We start from the raw sequence: 12,040 nt of genomic DNA on the forward strand, positions 1-12,040 counted from the left end.
TACACAAATTATAGTAGGCCTATACATAAATACTAATTTTACTGAACAGTCTACACAAGCCAAGTGCCTTGAAAACACAGTGTAAACTGTGTAAAAATGTTAATAATCAATATTATTACATTCGTAAAAAAAACAATTATTAACTGTTTTTAAATAATTGCAAGACAAATCCACTCGATGACCATGATGATGCACTTCAAACGCGCAACAAACACAGTGGTTTGCAGATACAACACACCATTAAAACATAATGCAAAAGGCTCTGCAATGCTGTTCTACGTAGCCAGCCGGCTAACCTGTGGTTTGTTGCATTTGTCCTCCTATCTCACGTTGCTTAAGCATGTGTTATACATTAAAATCAATGTTTTGATGGCATAATGTACCTTAAACATACCGTCAGTTTAAATGCTGTTTTATACTGAAAAATCAGAAGTTCTTATGCACAACCAGTTGTTAAGCTTTTATTCTGAAAATCCTTCATCTCTGGTTAGCATTTAGCATGTGGCTAATATACCATTTCCTATAGAGGTGAATTTAGTAGCGATATGACACGGAGTACCTACCGAAACCTACTGATTTCAACACTACAACTATAGACGTCGAGATATTATTATTGATTAAATATTAAATGAAGGTACAGTTTATTTGAATACGTTTGTTTACAGGTAGCATGAGACAACATCCGGAACTACCGGAAATGATACCAGCCGTGAAGTATTTCCTGTATTTTTGCAGTATTGATTACAGCGTTTAAAATGTATTAAATGAAAAGTGGATGTCTGAATCCTCTGTTATGCGCAATATCGGACACAGAAGACCGAGGGGGGAGTAACATTACCGCACCATTTTAATTAAAGTACCCATTTGAACCTTCTCAGAGACTCCATTGGTCTACTTACTTTTAAAGCTTCTCTCCTGGACGCGAGAATAACGAACAAAGCATAACACTGACATATATAAAATCTTATTAACTTTGGTGATTTAGATCATGTTGTTTAGATACACAATTGCAATAATCTTCGTCATTTGACTTATTTAGTGTCTACGCATATGTATCCTCCGGTTACTAAGATACTATGATATAACACTGAGTAGGCTAACTCCCTTTCACTTATTTTATAGGCTTTGCATTTCAAACACAGAGACTGATACAAATACAAATAATGATCGGTTTTATTAATAATTAAATAACAAATAGATATACAGTACCAGTCAAAAGTGTTATTATTTATTGAAAAATGTTCTACATTGTAGATTTATACTGAAGACATCAACACTATAAAAGAACACATATGGAATGATCTAGTAAACAAAAAAGTGTTTAAAAAATCCAGAATATGATTTATATTTATCTGGCTACTGCAGAATGTCAGAATGCTTAACTGTAGTGGTTAAGTGTGCCTTGAATTTTGAATAAATCACCAACAGTGTCACCAGCAAATTTGAGCTCTGTGGTAATTTATGTGGGCTCTAATCTGAGGTGCTTTAATTTGTCGTTTCTGAGGCTGGTAACTCTTATGTATTTATCCTCTGCATGAGGTGTCGCTTGGGCTGCAGTCGGATAGTTTAAAAATCAGCTCCTAAATTCTAACCCTATCGTCTATTCCTTGACCTCTGAGTGAAACGTCACGGGGTTAAGGGATAGTGGATAGGAGAATTCAAAAGGACTTAGGCTGCAGTCGGATAGTTTAAAAATCAGCTCCTAAATTCTAACCCTATCGTCTATTCCTTGACCTCTGAGTGAAACGTCACGGGGTTAAGGGATAGTGGATAGGAGAATTCAAAAGGATTTAGGAGAAGAGACTGCGGTACTTTAGAGAATCCGAATGCACTTTCACTATCCGACGTGTTTATGATGCGCCAGCGGACGTCATTTTCTGCGTCTGCTGCTGTGGGGAAACTATGGAAACCACAGTTTTCTATGCAGCGGACTACAACATGGATGTTTAATAAGAACGAGGGACTGATGTAAACTCATCTAGAGACTCTGCACCGTGCTCTGATGCTGCTGCTTTGCTTTATGAACGTGGACAACAGAGAAACATATTCTTCATGACCAAAGTTGGAATTGAAATAAAAAAGGAAAGTGAAACTTATGCTCGTCACCCTCTCCCTCCGGTCCACATTAATACAAATGATCCCAATACGACGTATGATTGTATGAACTAAAGATCTAAATATCAATACAGATGTATTTATTATAAACGTTAGTCCTTAACATCTATCACTGTGTATATCACCATTCAAGCATCTTTTAAAAGTTGAACAAACCCCACACAGCCCAGTAAAGACTGAAATGTTGACTTTATTTGATAATTTCAGTGAAAACTAACGTTCATATTTCTCTTTTTGAGTATAATACTGATGAACGTTCAAAACAAAGCACTTTGGCAACTTACCACCTATGTTTTAAAAAGCTTAATAAGCACCGTAACTCTCATGATATCATTTCTCGGTCATAATCGGTTGTTTCCGTGAACGGCCGACTGTTGAGTGACGGCAAATGCTGCGGCTGCAAGGCATTGTGGGGCAGCATTTTCGCTTCTCCTGTCGGTTAGGGAGGTCCAGTGGTTCCTAAGCTAAAGGAGGTTATAAAGGAAGTTTGAAACCTCCTTTCCTATCATTCTCATCATTCTAGAGAATTCGAACGGCACTTATCATGGCTGCCACTGAGGGACTTCCGGGTCATTTCACTCCTTTAGGAAGGTTCCTAAGCTAAATGGACTATTCGACTTCAGCCTTAGGCTGCAGTCGGATAGTTTAAAAATCAGCTCCTAAATTCTAACCCTATCGTCTATCCCTTGACCTCTGAGTGAAACGTCACGGGGTTAAGGGATAGTGGATAGGAGAATTCAAAAGGACTTAGGAGAAGAGACTGCGGTACTTTAGAGAATCCGAATGCACTTTCACTATCTGACGTGTTTATGATGCGCCAGCGGACGTCATTGTGTGCGTCTGCTGCTGTGGGGGAACCATGGAAACTACAGTTTTCTATACAACGGACTACAACATGGATGTATAATAAGAACGAGGGACTCATCTAGAGACTCTGCACCGTGCTCTGATGCTGCTGCTTTGCTTTATGAACGGGGACAACAGAGAAACATATTCTTCATGACCAAAGTTGGAATTGAAATAAAAAAGGAAAGTGAAACTTCTGCTCGTCCCCCTCTCCCTCCGGTCCACATTAATACCAATGATCCCAATACGTATGAACTAAAGATGAACTAAAGATCTTAAAATCAATACAGATGTATTTATTATAAACGTTAGTCCTTAACATTTATCACTGTGTATATCACCATTCAGACATATTTTAAAAGTTGAACAAACCCCACACAGCTCAGTAAAGACTGAAATGTTGACTTTATTTGATCATTTCAGTCAAAACTAACGTTCATATTTCTCTTTTTGATTATAATACTGATGAACGTTCAAAACAAAGCACTTTGGCAACTTACCACCTATGTTTTAAAATGCTTAATAAGCACCGTAACTTTCATGATATCATTTCTCCGTCATAATCGGTTGTTTCCGTGAACGGCCGACTGTTGAGTGACGGCAAATGCTGCGGCTGCAATGCATTGTGGGGCAGCATTTTCTCCTCTCCTCTCGGTGAGGGAGGTCCAGTGGTTCCTAAACTAAAGGAGGTTATAAAGGAAGTTTGAAACCTCCTTTCCTTTCATTCTCATCATTCTAGAGAATTCGAACGGCACTTATCATGGCTGCCACTGAGGGACTTCCGGGTCATTTCACTCCTTTAGGAAGGTTCCTAAGCTAAATGGACTATTCGACTTCAGCCTTAGGAGAAGAGACTGCGGTACTTTAGAGAATCCGAATGCACTTTCACTATCCGACGTGTTTATGATGCGCCAGCGGACGTCATTGTGTGCATAGATATATATAAACACTAGATGGCTCATGGGAGATTTTCCAGCGTAGCTGACCGGCCGCCATCTTGCTACAGTCAACAGTTACTCTGATTCGCGTTATGGTAGCTGTTGTAAGGTGAGTGATCTGCACAAAAATACTCTTAACTCGCTGAAATCTTGACTGATTTACAAACGGTTTGGTTTATTATAAACATTATTAGCATGGCTATGATACAGGATGCTTGGACATGTTGAAATTGCAGCTTTTCTTTGTGTATGTGGTTGTATTTATTAGCTGGCTAATAACAAGAGGCTGTCAGTGAGACCTAGTATTACAAAGTTCACCCAGCAACTTTACACCAGTGGGAGAGGCAGAACTGCTCTTTCTTTTCAACATAACTTAAGTTACACATGATTTCTTCCAAGTGGTTTGGCTTGTTAAAAACATCTTGCATTATGATACAGGAATTTGCTGGCTTTGTGTTTACAGAAGTACCTGACTATGCCGGACTTTTGTGCAGCCTACGGATGCTCCAATCGCCGCTGTCTGCAAACAAGAACCCGTGGGATCACCACATATGTTTATGTTTGCTCAGTCTAATAAACCCATAACATGGTTGTGAAAGAATACCAAAGCTGAGGCTGGACGATGATTGATTGTTAGTGTGCCATGTGTCACTGTGTGTCTTATTGGTTTTGTGGTATACTGTATTTTATTTTATTGTGTGCAAGACACATTTAAAACAAATAACCTTGAACCTTGAAGCCCCATCTCTCCCCACCTGCTCCTGCTTCCTACATCCCCTCCACACCACACCAAGTTGTTCTTCTTAATAATAATAATACATTTATGTTGGGGGGCCGCCTTTCATAACACCCAAGGACACCTTACAGGGGCATAGGGGCAATATAGGGAACAATTTAAACAGTGGATTTTGTGATATATCAGCCGGGGTGAGTCAAGACAAACCACAAATGGACTACAGAAGGACATATGGTACAGTTTATATTATTCTTGGTCTTTTTTCAATAACATATTTCAAAGGTTCTGGATTTGTTTACAAATCTAGAAACTAAATACAAAACTAGGATGATAAGATCTCATGTCAAAAATAATTGTGATAAATTAGACAGAACTGGCCTGTCTGTGAGCACATTTTATGTTGGTTTGGTTCTTCTGATAAAGGTGTGAATATCTAAATAATATACCAACATATGCTATTGTCATTAGTTGTGTCCCTGTTCTTCAAGCTAAGGCATTGCTCAATTAACAACTCTTGGTTTACAGAGTGGTAACATGAGACCGATTTTTATATATAAAATATAAATGTATTTTAATTTTATAATTTATTTTAAATATTGACAATATAATAAAATAAATGGAAATATATACACCGGCAAATATTTAATATAAATACCTTGTGTGTGTATAGCTATTGCTTTATCTGATTAATGTTATTTTCATATGAAAGTCCATGATTATAAGTATGCAGTATCATAACTACATCTTTGATGTTTATAAAAAACCAAACCGTTTGAAAATCGGTTGAAAATTGAGCAAGCTATGGTTATTTAAATAGTAAACCATAATGTTATGAATGAGAGCATTGGCAGTGGCAACGTCGGTCTCCATTGGCCAGCAGCGCGTGTGAGCCATCTAGTGTTTATATATATCTATGATTGTGTGCGTCTGCTGCTGTGGGGAAACTATGGAAACCACAGTTTTCTATACAACGGACTACAACATGGATGTTTAATAAGAACGAGGGACTACTGTAAACTCATCTAGAGACTCTGCACCGTGCTCTGATGCTGCTGCTTTGCTTTATGAACGTGGACAACAGAGAAACATATTCTTCATGACCAAAGTTGGAATTGAAATAAAAAAGGAAAGTGAAACTTATGCTCGTCACCCTCTCCCTCCGGTCCACATTAATACAAATGATCCCAATACATATGATTGTATGAACTAAAGATCTTAAAATCAATACAAATGTATTTATTACAAACGTTAGTCCTTAACATCTATCACTGTGTATACCACCATTCAAACATCTTTTAAAAGTTGAACAAACCCCACACAGCTCAGTAAAGACTGAAATGTTGACTTTATTTGATCATTTCAGTCAAAACTAACGTTCATATTTCTCTTTTTGATTATAATACTGATGAACGTTCAAAACAAAGCACTTTGGCAACTTACCACCTATGTTTTAAAATGCTTAATAAGCACCGTAACTTTCATGATATCATTTCTCGGTCATAATCGGTTGTTTCTGTGAACGGCCGAGACTCGAGTGACGGCAAATGCTGCGGCTGCAAGGCATTGTGGGGCAGCATTTTCGCTTCTCCTGTCGGTTAGGGAGGTCCAGTGGTTCCTAAGCTAAAGGAGGTTATAAAGGAAGTTTGAAACCTCCTTTCCTATCGTTCTCATCATTCTAGAGAATTCGAACGGCACTTATCATGGCTGCCACTGAGGGACTTCCGGGTCATTTCACTCCTTTAGGAAGGTTCCTAAGCTAAATGGACTATTCGACTTCAGCCCTGGTCTTCCTTTCCCGGCGGGGTCCTCATGAGAGCCAGTTATATCACTCACAGGCTCCGCCCTCTACTGGACTCTATGGGTACTACCAGAGCCATATAATAATCTCACGTCTGTTTTCAGCGTCGCAAGTGCTGCCCCCACTGACTGCCTCTCTTTGAAAAGGCGTTGTAGCATTAGGTAGGTGCTGTTCCAGCGGGTGTCCACTTCCTGAATAAGCTTCAGCACAGGGCGATTCATCTGCTCCTGCACTTCTCTGAGCTTCTCTTTGGCTGTTGTGCTGGTTTTAAAGAACGTGACTACTTTTCTAGCCCTTGTGTGTAGGACTTGTAGGCCAGAAGTTGCATCCAGAGATTTCTTCACCACTACATTTAGTGAATGAGCAAAGCAAAGTGCATGTCTTAGATTTAAACTTCTGACAGAGGCAACCATATTTGCTCCTGCATCCGTCACAATTGAGGTCACGAGTACCATCGCCTTAACCACTCGGTCACGACAACCTAGATCTTTTTGACCAAATGCGAATTTTGGTCTTTCATACAGTCCTTCATTCTACCAACTGAACTATCAAGGGAGCAAACCTTTATTGTTTGGCCTACCGATAGGTGCTGAAAATCATGCTCAACAAGACATTGCCTTGCAAAGAGTGTCCGGAGTGGGGAGCTCAGGTTGGTTACTTCAGTCACTCCAAATAATTTGGTTCTGTTTGCTTCATCTGACCGTGACTTTAGCCAGAGAAGTTTACGGTGAGAATGTAAAATGGTCAGATTGAGAGTCCGCAATTCCGTTTCTCAGACCGTGGTTTTGGGGAGTTTCAAACTGATAATGTTCTCTGTTGCACGTGAAATATCTCAACAGCTAAGTATACAAATGTTTTCTTTGTGAGTTCCCGTTGCTTAAAAGCATGTATTGTTGTCGGCAGGATTCGAACCTGCGCAGGGAGACCCCAATGGATTTCTAGTCCATCGCCTTAACCACTCGGCCACGACAACCTAGATCTGTTAAACAAATGCGAATTTCGGTCTTAGATACAGTCCTTCATTCTACCAACTGAACTATCAAGGGAGCAAACCTTTATTGTTTGGCCTACCCGAGAGGTGCTGAAAATCATGCTCAACAAGACATTGCCTTGCAAAGAGTGTCCGGAGTGGGGAGCTCAGGTTGGTTTCTTCAGTCCCTCCAAATAATTTGGTTCTGTTTGCTTCATCTGACCGTGACTTTCAACCCAAGCCAGAGAAGTTTACGGTGAGAATGTAAAATGGTCAGATTGAGAGTCCGCACTTCCGTTTCTCAGACCGTGGTTTTGGGCGTTTCAAACTGATAATGTTCTCTGTTGCACGTGAAATATCACTGCAGCTAAGTATACAACTGTTTTCTTTGTGAGTTCCCGTTGCTCCAAAGCATGTATCGTTGTCGGCAGGATTCGAACCTGCGCGGGGAGACCCCAATGGATTTCTAGTCCATCGCCTTAACCACTCGGCCACGACAACCTAGATCTGTTAAACAAATGCGAATTTCGGTCTTTCATACAGTCCTTCATTCTACCAACTGAACTATTAAGGGAGCAAACCTTTATTGTTTGGCCTACTGATAGGTTCTGAATATCATGCTCAACAAGACATTGCCTTGCAAAGAGTGTCTGGAGTGGGGAGCTCAGGTTTGTTTCTTCAGTCCCTCCAAATCATTTGGTTCTGTTTGCTTCATCTGACTGTGACTTTCAACCCAAACCAGAGAAGTTTACGGTGAAAATGTATAACGGTCAGATTTAGAGTTCGCACTTCCGTTTCTAAGACCGTGGTTTTGGGGAGTTTCAAACTGATAATGTTCTCTGTTGCACGTGAAATATCATTGCAGCTAAGTATACAAATGTTTTCTTTGTGAGTTCCCTTTGCTCCAAAGCATGTATCGTTGTCGGCAGGATTCGAACCTGCGCGGGGAGACCCCAATGGATTTCTAGTCCATCGCCTTAACCACTCGGCCACGACAACCTAGATCTTTTTGACCAAATGCGAATTTCGGTCTTTCATACAGTCCTTCATTCTACCAACTGAACTATCAAGGGAGCAAACCTTTATTGTTTGGCCTACCGATAGGTGCTGAAAATCATGCTCAACAAGACATTGCCTTGCAAAGAGTGTCCGGAGTGGGGAGCTCAGGTTGGTTTCTTCAGTCCCTCCAAATAATTTGGTTCTGTTTGCATCATCTGACCATGACTTTCAACCCAAGCCAGAGAAGTTTACGGTGAGAATGTAAAATGGTCAGATTGAGAGTCCGCAATTCCGTTTCTCAGACCGTGGTTTTGGGGAGTTTCAAACTGATAATGTTCTCTGTTGCACGTGAAATATCTCAACAGCGAAGTATAAATGTTTTCTTTTTGAGTTCCCGTTGCTTAAAAGCATGTATCGTTGTCGGCAGGATTCGAACCTGCGCGGGGAGACCCCAATGGATTTCTAGTCCATCGCCTTAACCACTCGGCCACGACAACCTAGATCTGTTAAACAAATGCGAATTTCGGTCTTTCATACAGTCCTTCATTCTACCAACTGAACTATCAAGGGAGCAAACCTTTATTGTTTGGCCTACCGATAGGTGCTGATAATCATGCTCAACAAGACATTGCCTTGCAAAGAGTGTCCGGAGTGGGGAGCTCAGGTTGGTTTCTTCAGTCCCTCCAAATAATTTGGTTCTGTTTGCTTCATCTGACCGTGACTTTCAACCCAAGCCAGAGAAGTTTACGGTGAAAATGTAAAATGGTCAGATTGAGAGTCCCCACTTCCGTTTCTCAGACTGTGGTTTTGGGGAGTTTCAAACTGATAATGTTCTCTGTTGCACGTGAAATATCTCTGCAGCTAAGTATAAATGTTTTCTTTGTGAGTTCCCGTTGCTTAAAAGCATGTATCGCTGTCGGCAGGATTCGAACCTGCGCTGGGAGACCCCAATGGATTTCTAGTCCATCGCCTTAACCACTCGGAAACGACAACCTAGATCTGTTAAACAAATGCGAATTTCGGTCTTTCATACAGTCCTTCATTCTACCAACTGAACTCTCAAGGGAGCAAACCTTTATTGTTTGGCCTACCGAGTGGTGCTGAAAATCATGCTCAACAAGACATTGCCTTGCAAAGAGTGTCCGGAGTGGGGAGCTCAGGTTGGTTTCTTCAGTCCCTCCAAATAATTTGGTTCTGTTTGCTTCATCTGACCGTGACTTTCAACCCAAGCCAGAGAAGTGTACGGTGAGAATGTAAAATGGTCAGATTGAGAGTCCGTACTTCCGTTTCTCAGACCGTGGTTTTTGGCGTTTCAAACTGATAATGTTCTCTGTTGCACGTGAAATATCACTGCAGCTAAGTATACAACTGTTTTCTTTGTGAGTTCCCGTTGCTCCAAAGCATGTATCGTTGTCGGCAAGATTCGAACCTGCGCGGGGAGAACCCCAATGGATTTCTAGTCAATCGCCTTAACCACTCGGCCACGACAACCTAGATCTGTTAAACAAATGCGAATTTCGGTCTTTCATACAGTCCTTCATTCTACCAACTGAACTATCAAGGGAGCAAACCTTTATTGTTTGGCCTACCGATAGGTGCTGAAAATCATGCTCAACAAGACATTGCCTTGCAAAGAGTGTCCGGAGTGGGGAGCTCAGGTTGGTTTCTTCAGTCCCTCCAAATAATTTGGTTCTGTTTGCTTCATCTGACCCTGACATTCAACCCAAGCCAGAGAAGTTTACGGTGAGAATGTAAAATGGTCAGATTGAGAGTCCGCACTTCCGTTTCTCAGACAGTGGTTTTGGGGAGTTTCAAACTGATAATGTTCTCTGTTGCACGTGAAATATCTCAACAGCGAAGTATACAAATGTTTTCTTTGTGAGTTCCCGTTGATTAAAAGCATGTATCGTTGTCGGCAGGATTCGAACCTGCGCGGGGAGACCCCAATGGATTTCTAGTCAATCGCCTTAACCACTCGGCCACGACAACCTAGATCTGTTGAACAAATGCGAATGTTGGTCTTTCATACAGTCCTTCATTCTACCAACTGAACTATCAAGGGAGCAAACCTTTATTGTTTGGCCTACCGATAGGTGCTGAAAATCATGCTCAACAAGACATTGCCTTGCAAAGAGTGTCCGGAGTGGGGAGCTCAGGTTGGTTTCTTCAGTCCCTCCAAATAATTTGGTTCTGTTTGCATCATCTGACCATGACTTTCAACCCAAGCCAGAGAAGTTTACGGTGAGAATGTAAAATGGTCAGATTGAGAGTCCGCAATTCCGTTTCTCAGACCGTGGTTTTGGGGAGTTTCAAACTGATAATGTTCTCTGTTGCACGTGAAATATCTCAACAGCGAAGTATAAATGTTTTCTTTTTGAGTTCCCGTTGCTTAAAAGCATGTATCGTTGTCGGCAGGATTCGAACCTGCGCGGGGAGACCCCAATGGATTTCTAGTCCATCGCCTTAACCACTCGGCCACGACAACCTAGATCTGTTAAACAAATGCGAATTTCGGTCTTTCATACAGTCCTTCATTCTACCAACTGAACTATCAAGGGAGCAAACCTTTATTGTTTGGCCTACCGATAGGTGCTGAAAATCATGCTCGGTTGCCTTGCAAAGAGTGTCCGGAGTGGGGAGCTCAGGTTGGTTTCTTCAGTCCCTCCAAATAATTTGGTTCTGTTTGCTTCATCTGACCATGACTTTCAACCCAAGCCAGAGAAGTTTACGGTGAGAATGTAAAATGGTCAGATTGAGAGTCCGCACTTCCGTTTCTCAGACAGTGGTTTTGGGGAGTTTCAAACTGATAATGTTCTCTGTTGCACGTGAAATATCTCAACAGCTATGTATACAAATGTTTTCTTTGTGAGTTCCCGTTGATTAAAAGCATGTATCGTTGTCGGCAGGATTCGAACCTGCGCGGGGAGACCCCAATGGATTTCTAGTCCATCGCCTTAACCACTCGGCCACGACAACCTAGATCTCCTTAAACAAATGCTAATTTCTGTCTTTCATACAGTCCTTCATTCTACCAACTGAACTATCAAGGGAGCAAACCTTTATTGTTTGGCCTACCGATAGGTGCTGAAAATCATGCTCAACAAGACATTGCCTTGCAAAGAGTGTCCGGAGTGGGGAGCTCAGGTTGGTTTCTTCAGTCCCTCCAAATAATTTGGTTCTGTTTGCTTCATCTGACCGTGACTTTCAACCCAAGCCAGAGAAGTTTACGGTGAGAATGTAAAATGGTCAGATTGAGAGTCCGCACTTCCGTTTCTCAGACCGTGGTTTTGGGGAGTTTCAAACTGATAATGTTCTCTGTTGCACGTGAAATATCTCAACAGCGAAGTATAAATGTTTTCTTTGTGAGTTCCCGTTGCTCAAAAGCATGTATCGTTGTCGGCAGGATTCGAACCTGCGTGGGGACAACCCAATGGATTTCTAGTCCATCGCCTTAACCACTCGGCCACGACAACCTAGATCTGTTGAACAAATGCGAATTTCGGTCTTTCATACAGTCCTTCATTCTACCAACTGAACTATCAAGGGAGCAAACCTTTATTGTTTGGCCTACCGATAGGTGCTGAAAATCATGCTCAACAAGACATTGCCTTGCAAAGAGTGTCCGGAGTGGGGAGCTC

At 41.3% G+C, this 12,040-nt stretch overlaps 10 non-coding genes across 10 annotated transcripts; all 10 read right to left on the bottom strand.

Moving 5' to 3' along the window:
* Positions 1 to 7,324: 7,324 nt before the first annotated feature.
* Positions 7,325 to 7,406, bottom strand: trnas-aga (transfer RNA serine (anticodon AGA)). The gene has a single exon. It is a non-coding gene; the product is annotated as a tRNA-Ser (tRNA).
* A 416-nt stretch (positions 7,407 to 7,822) lies between these two features.
* On the bottom strand, positions 7,823 to 7,904 carry trnas-aga (transfer RNA serine (anticodon AGA)). Its single transcript has one exon. It is a non-coding gene; the product is annotated as a tRNA-Ser (tRNA).
* Positions 7,905 to 8,320: 416 nt separating this feature from the next.
* trnas-aga (transfer RNA serine (anticodon AGA)) lies at positions 8,321 to 8,402 on the bottom strand. The gene has a single exon. It is a non-coding gene; the product is annotated as a tRNA-Ser (tRNA).
* Positions 8,403 to 8,817: 415 nt separating this feature from the next.
* Positions 8,818 to 8,899, bottom strand: trnas-aga (transfer RNA serine (anticodon AGA)). Its single transcript has one exon. It is a non-coding gene; the product is annotated as a tRNA-Ser (tRNA).
* Positions 8,900 to 9,313: 414 nt separating this feature from the next.
* Positions 9,314 to 9,395, bottom strand: trnas-aga (transfer RNA serine (anticodon AGA)). The gene has a single exon. It is a non-coding gene; the product is annotated as a tRNA-Ser (tRNA).
* Positions 9,396 to 9,810: 415 nt separating this feature from the next.
* On the bottom strand, positions 9,811 to 9,893 carry trnas-aga (transfer RNA serine (anticodon AGA)). The gene has a single exon. It is a non-coding gene; the product is annotated as a tRNA-Ser (tRNA).
* A 416-nt stretch (positions 9,894 to 10,309) lies between these two features.
* Positions 10,310 to 10,391, bottom strand: trnas-aga (transfer RNA serine (anticodon AGA)). Its single transcript has one exon. It is a non-coding gene; the product is annotated as a tRNA-Ser (tRNA).
* Positions 10,392 to 10,805: 414 nt separating this feature from the next.
* trnas-aga (transfer RNA serine (anticodon AGA)) lies at positions 10,806 to 10,887 on the bottom strand. The gene has a single exon. It is a non-coding gene; the product is annotated as a tRNA-Ser (tRNA).
* A 409-nt stretch (positions 10,888 to 11,296) lies between these two features.
* On the bottom strand, positions 11,297 to 11,378 carry trnas-aga (transfer RNA serine (anticodon AGA)). The gene has a single exon. It is a non-coding gene; the product is annotated as a tRNA-Ser (tRNA).
* Positions 11,379 to 11,793: 415 nt separating this feature from the next.
* On the bottom strand, positions 11,794 to 11,875 carry trnas-aga (transfer RNA serine (anticodon AGA)). Its single transcript has one exon. It is a non-coding gene; the product is annotated as a tRNA-Ser (tRNA).
* Positions 11,876 to 12,040: the final 165 nt, after the last annotated feature.

Source organism: Pseudochaenichthys georgianus, chromosome 16 (assembly GCF_902827115.2).
Source record: "Pseudochaenichthys georgianus chromosome 16, fPseGeo1.2, whole genome shotgun sequence".
NCBI lineage: Eukaryota > Metazoa > Chordata > Actinopteri > Perciformes > Channichthyidae > Pseudochaenichthys > Pseudochaenichthys georgianus.